The sequence below is a fragment of the Notothenia coriiceps genome, unplaced genomic scaffold (genome assembly GCF_000735185.1).
Source record: "Notothenia coriiceps isolate Sejong01 unplaced genomic scaffold, NC01 NC01_scaffold00013590, whole genome shotgun sequence".
In the NCBI taxonomy this organism is placed as follows: Eukaryota; Metazoa; Chordata; class Actinopteri; order Perciformes; family Nototheniidae; genus Notothenia; species Notothenia coriiceps.
Window position 1 is genome coordinate 541,255 of NW_011346291.1, and position 9,030 is coordinate 550,284.

The 9,030-nt window shown below is 43.5% G+C and overlaps 1 long non-coding RNA gene across 2 annotated transcripts; it reads left to right on the plus strand.

Moving 5' to 3' along the window:
• The first annotated feature begins 6,262 nt into the window (after positions 1–6,262).
• On the plus strand, positions 6,263–8,482 carry LOC104947991 (uncharacterized). Of its 2 annotated transcripts, XR_798616.1 has the most exons (6): positions 6,263–6,318; positions 7,230–7,295; positions 7,440–7,686; positions 8,025–8,078; positions 8,176–8,283; positions 8,412–8,482. It is a non-coding gene; the product is annotated as an uncharacterized lncRNA (long non-coding RNA). The 2 variants fall into 2 exon arrangements; XR_798615.1 differs by having other exon boundaries at positions 7,440–8,078.
• The last annotated feature ends 548 nt before the right edge of the window (positions 8,483–9,030 follow it).

Genomic DNA, 9,030 nt, shown 5'->3' on the forward strand with positions numbered 1-9,030 from the left:
AATTGCCTGCCATGTTTGAATACCCATGGCCTGCACTTGAGGCACCTGTTGGCTCATCCCATAAAGATTTTGCATTCAAGAGTCGGGAAGAGTACATTCACAGGACTCCTTTCCATTATAGACTGAAATGGCATGGCGTTGAATCATGCACGTGGTACCCGCTTCGGATCAGAAATGAATACCACTTACAAAATGATATGCTTCCGTGTATGGATCTTGAACTCACCGACTGTTGCAGATTATGAGACTGACGCGCATGCCTACTGGCCAACGAGGCAAAAGCAACATTCCGTTAGGTGACAATGGGGGATGTCCAGCATAAAGGGGTCGGTTCTCAGGAGGACCAGGAATGAACAGGACGTTAGACGCAAGAGCAGGGGTCATCTCAAAGGAACATATATAAGTGGAACAACAGACTTCTCCCATTCTTCTTCTGATGACAACATGTTAAAAATGAAATGTTGGTGTCCTTAAATGCTTGTTATAGTTTCCCGGTTCTGGCTGTCTAAGGGCCAACATGAGTTGATTTTTTGCTCTTTTCCATCTACATTTGCCCTGATGAAATCCAAGCGGCCCTTATTTCTGTCAGCTTGCCATCGTTTCCTGGTTCTTTGCTGGCTGTCCATGGAGCACAATGAGTTAGATTTTTTTCTCTTTCCATCCATATTGTCCTGAATGAATCCAAGGGCCCTTATATTTGTCAGTATTTGAGCGATTGTCTGATGAACAGTCTGTCAACAGTCAACAGCTTGTTTGATTCTCTTGGGAACTCTCAGATTCGCTGGTACTACTTCCAGTTTCTCTCATCAACACATGGCGTAAGGGAACTATGTGAAATTTGGGCCTACTCATTAGAACTTAAAGGACAGTGCCATTTGGCCGGGAATCGAACCCGGGCCTCCCGCCCGTGGCAGGGCGAGAATTCTTACCACTGAACCACCAATGCTTACCTTTGAGGTCTTCTTACACTCCGAAAAGTAAAATCAGGCGGGACTTCAATTCCCAGTGCGAGGCAAGCGCCAATTTTGTGGAAGGGCCTTTATTTCCTGCCCAATGTTTGAATACGCTGCCTCACTTGAGGAAGGCTGTTGTTTATGTGGCCTAAAACGATTTGCAATCAAGTCGGTGAAGAGACATTTCACAGGCATTTCCTTGCCATTTAATACTGAAATGGAATGGCGTTGAATCATTGCACGTTACGATGCCCGCCGGATCAGAAAAGAATACACTAACAAAAGATATGCCCGTGTGAAGGCTCGAACTCACGACCTTCAGATTATGAGACTGACGCCGCTGCCTACTGCCCGCGCCAACGAGAGCCCAAAAGCAAAATTCCGTTAGGTGAACAATGGGGAGTCCAGCATAAAGCGGGGTCAAGCCAAGACCTGTTCTAGAGGTCTAAGGTCGACACCCGTCAAACGCAGATTGAGCTCACGCAGGGGAAGAAAGGTAATCGTCCGTTAGCATAGAGCAAGAAAGGGAATCAAAGAGTCTGGCTGAGAGGAGAAGAATTTGTTTTCAATTTACAAGATGTGCATTGGCAAGGGAGTGGAATTAGATGGGCGGAGTCAGGACGGGTTGCAACATCTCCTCGTGTTAGTATAGTGCGCTCAGGTATTCCCCGCCTGTTCACGCGGGAGACGGGGTTCCAAATTCCCCGACGGGGAGTGTATTGCGCTTTTTTGTTGATGTGGTTAACGCCATGGCAGTACAAGCCATTCAGAAAAAGAATGGCCCTGAACCACTCTATAATGCGAGAAATATTTTGTTGGACAACTGTAAACACTGCTGTCGAGAGCACAGGAGGAACAAGGCGCAAAACGCAAAGCCAGGACATCTAAAGGAACTTATAAGGTGAGGCACGACCGAATGTTGTGGATCCCATAAACAGAGCCTTGCCATAGTTTCCTGGTTCTGGCTTGTCACAAGGAGCACACTAGTAGATTTTTCCTCTTTCCATCCATATTGCCCTGAATGAATCCAAGGGCCCGGTTATTTCTGTCAGTAGTGACAGCTCTGTTCGATGAACCGGTCTATCAACACGTACCCAACAGCGTGTTTGACCCCTTAGGCGGACCTTCAGAATTCCCAGGCTAGGAACTTTCCAGTTTCTCTCTCATCAACACGGCGTAAGGAACTATGGTGAAAAAGATTTTGGGCCAACTCATTTTTCAAAGGATTTCCTTGGCCATTTAATATTGAAAATGGATGGCGTTGAATCATGCACGTTACCCGTCCAGATCACCAGCAAGACAAATGTGAATACACTACGAAAGGAATATGCCCCGTGTGGAGGCTCGAACTCAACGACCTTCAGATTATGAGACTGACGCGCTGCCTACTGCGCGCCAACGAGGCCCAACAAAGGACGATTTCCGTTGGGTGACAAAATGGGGAGAGTCCCAGCCATAAAGGGGGTCCAGTCTCAGGAGACAGGGAGGAACAGGACCGTAGACGGCCAAAAGCAGGTCATCTCAAGGACACTTATAGGTGGACCAACAGACTCTTCCCCATTCTCTCTCTGATGACAAACATGTATAATGAAATGTTTGGTGTCCTTAAAATGCTTGTGTTATAGTTTCCCGCCCGTTCTGGCTGTCTAAGGGGCACATGAGTTGATTTTGCTGCTCTTTCCATCTACATTGCCCCTGATAAAATCCAAGGGCCTTATTTCCTGTCAGGAGCTTGCCATCGTTTCCTGGTTCTGGCTGTCCATGGAGCACATGAGTAAGATTTTTCCTCTTTCCATCCATATTGTCCGTTGGAAATCCAAGGCCTTATGTCAGTATTGAGCGATTGTCTGATGAACAGTCTGTCAACAGTCAACAGCTTGTTTGATCTCTTGGAACTTCAGATCCCTGGGAGAAGTACTACTTTCCAGTTTCTCTCATCAACAAGGCGTAAGGAAAATATGTGAATTTGGGGCTACTCATTAGAACTTAAAGGAAGTGCATTGGCGAATCAACCCCGGGCCTACGCGTGGCGAGGCGAATTCTAACCACTGGAACCACCATGCTTACCTTGGGAGGTCTTCTTACCACTCCGAAAATAAAATCAGGGCGGGAGCTTCAATTCCCAGGCGAGGCAAGCGCAATTTTTTGGAAAAGGGGCCTTTTATTCCTGCCAATGTTTGAATACCTGCCTCACACTTGAGGAAGGCTGTTGTTTATGTGCTAAAAGATTTTGCATTCAGATCGGAAGAGACATTTCACAGGATTTCTCTTGCCATTTAATACTGAAATGGATGGCGTTGAAAATCATTCCACGTTACCCGCCGGATCAGAAAATGACTACACTACAAAAGATGTGCCCGTGGAGGCTCGAACTCACGACTTCAGATATGAGACTGACGCGCTGCCTACTGCGCCAAACGAGGCCCAAAAGCAACATTCCGTTAGGTGACAATGGGGGAGTCCAGCATAAAGGGGGTCAGGTCTCAAGGAGACCAGGAGGAACAGGACGTAGACGCAAAGCAGGTTCATCTCAAGGAACTTATAAGTGGACCAACAGATTCTCCCATTCTCTTTCTGATGACAACATGGTTAAATGAAAGGTTGGTGTCCTTAAATGCTTGGTTATAGTTTCCGGTCCGTGGCTGTCTAAGGGGCACATGAGTTGATTTTTTGGCTCCTTTCCATCTACATGTGCCCCCTGATGAAATCCAAAGAAGGCCCTTATTTCTGTCAGGCTGCCATCGTTCCTGGTTCCTGGCTTGTCCATGGAGCAACATGAGTAGATTTTTTCCCTCTTTCCCATCCATATTGTCCTGATGAAATCAAGGGGCCGCTTATATTTTCCAGTATTGAGCGATTGTCTGATGAACAGTCCTGTCCAACAGTCCAACAGCTTGTTTGATCTGCTTGGAACTTCGATTCCCTGTAGTACTTTCCAGTTTCTCTCATCAACAAGGCGTAGGATACTATGTGATTTGGGCTACTCATTGAACTTAGGAGTGCATTGGCGGGCACGGCCGGATTCTACCACTGAACCACCAATGCTTACCTTGAAGGTCTTTCTTACCACCCCGAAAATAAAATCAGCGGGACGATTTCAATTCCCAGGCGAGGCAAGCGCAAATTTTTGGAAAGGGCCTTTATTCCTGCCAATGTTTGAATACCTGGCCTCACTTTTGAGGACAGGCTGTTGTTTATGTGGCTAAAAGATTTTTGCCTTCAAGATCGGTAAGAGACATTTCAACAGGATTTCCTTGCCATTTAATACTCGAAATGGATGGCGTTGAAATCCATGCAACGTTACTCGCCCGGATCAGAAACTGAATACACTACAAAAAGATATGCCCGTGTGTGAGGCGTCGAACTCACGACCTTCAAGATATGAAGACCTGACGCCGGCCTGCTACGCGCCCCAACGAGGCCCAAAAGCAACATTCCGTTAGGTGACAATGGGGGGAGTAACGTGCATAAACGGGATCACAGGTCTCAGGAGACCAGGAGCAACAGGACGTAGACTGGCAAAGCAGGTCCGATCTAAAGCAACATATTAAGTGGACAAACCAGACCGCTCCCAATTCTCTTCTGATGTATCAACATGCAAGAATGAAAGTTGGTGTCCTTAATGCTTGTCATAGTTCGCCGGATTTTGACTCCCGGCCTGTTCTATTTTCGGAGTGGTAAGAGGCCACATGAGTTGTTGGTGCTTCAGTTTACATCTAGACTGCCATGATGAAATCCCAGGGGTTCGTATTTCCTGTCAAGGCTTGCCATCGTTTTCCTAGTTCTTGAGCTGTCCCAAGGAGCACATGGTAGATTCTTACTCCTTTGCATCCATGAGTGAACTGAGAAATAGTGCCAAGGAATCTGTATGTCAGTATCGAACGAGCGATGGACTGTTGCAGACTGTCATCAGACAATCGCTCAACTACTGACATAAGGGCCCTTGGATTTCTCAGGGACAATATGGATGGAAAAGAGGAAAAATCTACTCATGTGCTCGTTTGGTATTTGTTTCAGCCAGAACCAGGGAACGATGGCAAGCCTGACAGAAATAAGGCCCTTGGATTTTCATCAGGGCAATGTAGATGGAAGAGCAAAAAATCAACTCAGGTGGGCTCCTTAGACAGCCAGAACCGCGGAAACCTATAAACAAGCCTTTAAGGACACCCACATTTCATTTCTAAAACATGTTGTCATAGGACAGGAGAATGGTGAAGAGGTCTGTTGTCCCACTTATAAGTCCTTGAGATGACTTGCTTTCTACCGTCTACGTCCTTTGTTCCTCCTGGTCTCCTGAGGACCTGAATCCCTTTAGCTGGATCCCCCATTTGTCACCTAACGGAATGTTGCCTTTTTGCGGTCCTCGTTGGCGCAGTTAGCAGCGCGTCAGTCTCATAATCTGTAACGTGTCAGTTGAATGTTCCGAGCCTTACCCACGGGGCCACATCTCTTGTAGTGTAGTCATTCTGATCCTGCGTGTAAACGTTGCCCAACTGATTCAACGCCCATCCATTTAGTATTAATGGCCAAGGAAAATCCTGTGAAATGTTCTTCCGATTCTGAATGCAAAATCCTTTTTCAGCACCATAAACAACCAGCCTTCTTCAAAGGTGAGCCAGGTATTCAACCATTGGCACCCACGGTGATAAAAGGCCCTTTTCCAAAAATTTCAGAAACTGGAAAGTACTACCAGGGAATCTGAAGCTCCAAGAGATCAAACAAGCTGTTGACTGTTGACAGACTGTTCATCAGACAATCGCTCAATACTGACAGAAATAAGGGCCCTTGGATTTCATCAGGGCAATATGGATGGAAAGAGGAAAAATCTACTCATGTGCTCCATAGACAGCCAGAAGGAAACTATAGCAATAAGCCTTTATGGACACCAACATTTCATTTGACATTTTGTCATCAGAAGAGAATGGGGAGAGTCCGTCGTCCACTTATAAGTTCCTTTAGATGTCCTGCTTTGTGTTTGCGTCCTGTTCCTCATGGTCTCGTCTTTACAGTTGTCCAAAATGTATTTTCCAGCCTAGGTGGTTCAGGGGCATTATTTTTCTGAATGTCTGTACTGCATGGCTGTTAACCACAACAACAGCAACAAAAGTGTGTGCACTCCCCGTCGGGGAATTGAACCCCGGTCGTTTACTCCGCCCAGGTAATTGTACTAAAACTCCCTAAACGCTTTCCCATTTGTAGTGCTCAATCACTACGGATGTAATATATCTTTGGCCACGAGTGGCGCTGTGGCACACTTGCCAGTCAGAGCTGTCTGCTCCCCCCCTCTCTCCCTCAGTGAGAGACTGGACAGCGACGTTACTGCGTACATCTTTTTCATCTCTGGACATTACGACCAAACTACAAGGTAAGTTATATTAACATGAATTAATAACAAAGAAGCGACATGTAATGATGTGTTATCTGGGCTTTGTCTAACGTGTTTTAGTTTAGATGAACGCCATAAAGTTGTCCGTGTTTCCTAAGTGTATCGAGTCTAACGGCTGCATGTACACGGCACTTTGGGATGAAAAATACATGTTAATGTAAAGTGAATTAAACTTTAGCAGCTTAAAGTTAATGTAATATGATTTGTGTGTGAGTTTATTGTGTTTTTGTTGACTTGGTGAGTAGAAATTACTGCGAGTTCCTTGTGTTAGCGTTTACATTAATGCATATTTAAATATAAAATGAAATGTAACGCTAACTACCATGTAAGTTTACCATTAACTCCCGTATTATTTTTTATAGATATTGACAATTCTGCATAAAAAGTCATTTTACTTTTATTTTGGTGATAGAACTTGTTTTAATATACATGACTTGTAAAAGCAATCTTTATCATTGAAATGCATTTCTGTTTGAATTAGCTAAAAGGAAATTGGACAAAGGGTGTTTCTAGATAGGACACTCCACACTAAAGTGTTACCTGGGTCGCATGACTGGGGGAGGCAGCTGGGATCCTGGAACAAAGGCAGTTGAGGTGTGAACTCACCCTCGGCTGAGCTCCCTTCACCCTCAAGTTTGTTTCCTTTGTTAGTTAAAGGGTTTGACCCATGGGGGGTAATTGAAGTGTAAATAGTTTGTTTCAACAAACACAGAGCTCCAGACATACAGGAAGAAAGGCATTTAATGAAGCCGGTACACCAAGATCAACAAGATCCAAAGTAAAATAACACTACATATATTATAGCACAATGTGAATGTCAGACAGTTAAAGCTAGGGCTGAGATGTTAACCCCATAATGTCTGATCTAAGTCTTGTCTGTTTTCATTTAGGGATGGATCAAAATGAAGAGCAAGCGATGCTGAGTATCTCTCCTTCCAAGCAACGTGTGCAGAGCTGTGAGTGAACATGTTGTCTCTGCTTGTTTTATACTGCCTGAAGAGTTCAAATCATTTAGAATTCAGGCTGTTCGATATTACTCGTGTTTTTTTTTTTACAGCTCAAAGTATGTATATAAATCACTCTGTGTTTGTTTTTTGCAGCGGTCTCTGCACCACCATCAACAGCAAGCCCACAACAAGCTCCAAGAACAAAAAGAGGTTTATTTTTATTTTTCATTCCTGATGTCATCAGCTGACAACTCTGGGACCATGAATTATTTTCCCAAAATTAAGCATGACTTTCTGTCACATGTTGGCCATGTTCTGGTCGGACCATGTTCTGGTCTGTTTGTCTTTGCTCTTCTACATGTTGTCCTAGTGACTATGAATTGAAACCAGTCATGTTGAGGTAAGTTACTGCTTTTGTTCTTATTTGGATTGAATGAAAAGTACACATTTAAACTGCTGTGGTCACTAACACTTGAACACATGTGTTTGCAGTGTACCAAGTTAATTCACCTGCTCAGACTGAGTTGTAATGACTGAATGCTGAATATTAATCCAAACAAAAGTAATGCATGTGTATGAACTAAATGTATTCTCTAAACATTAATATGAGAAACAGTGTGTTTCACTTTATGAGATCAGCAGGTGGAGTAAAGATGGGTGATGTTTGGTCTTACTAACATAATGACTTATTTCTATATTGCCATAATATGAATAAACTGACACACTTTTCTATTTTAGTATCTTCTGCTACCCTCTCCACACAAAGTCAACTGAAGGCTTCACTAGTAGAAGGTAATGCATTATATTACTGTTTATACATTCAAACCCTGAATCACATTCACTGTACATCTGTCATGTTGATGGATCTGTTGGCCATCCCTCCATGCAGCCCCTGCTCTGCCTGTAAAGAGACTTGTGCCCCTTCCAAAGGAGCTGATGTTTCTGATGCCGGAACCATCCGCCCCAATGCCAACAGAGACCAACATCACTGTTCCAGGTGTGTGTATGTTTGACTCTTTGTACCTTGTACAGTTTGCTGACTACAGTGAAGATGCTAAGTGTCATACAACATTATTTCTTTATTTTACTGTTGATAATAATGACATGTTTTAATATTTTCTATAGTGGCTCCTGAGATTTCTGCAGAGACCTGTCAACCGACACTACATCCACCAGCTGCACCAACACAAAGTGAGTGATACTAACAATAATAATACATCACATGTTTGAGGCACCTTCAAGGTTTTGAATGTTTCTCATTTGGATGTGTACTTGCTAGAATGAAAAACATCCAAATCACAGACAATCGTAATGATTTGCCATATATTTTTATTAGGGCTGTCAAGTTCACGCGTTAACGCAAAAAAAATTAACGCCACTAATTATTTTAACGCGATTAACGCATGTGTATTTTTTGTCCTCGGCCGCCCCGTAGTTTCAGAGCGCATCGAGTTTAAAATACCATCTACNGGCTATTTTTATTATATGTACAGCACTTTGGCTCAACCAAAAATCGTTTATAAATGTGCTATATAAATAAAACTTGATTTGATTTGATTTGAAAATACATGAATAAGAAATTAATACAATCACAATTGGAGGCAACTAAACCACAACAACTGAATGTGAATGGGATGTAACCAACAACATCAATTGTTCTTCTGATAAAAAATTAGATACATTTTACATTATTGTGCACTCGACTTTACACTAATGATAAAAACCTTTATTTCTAAGCTTACTA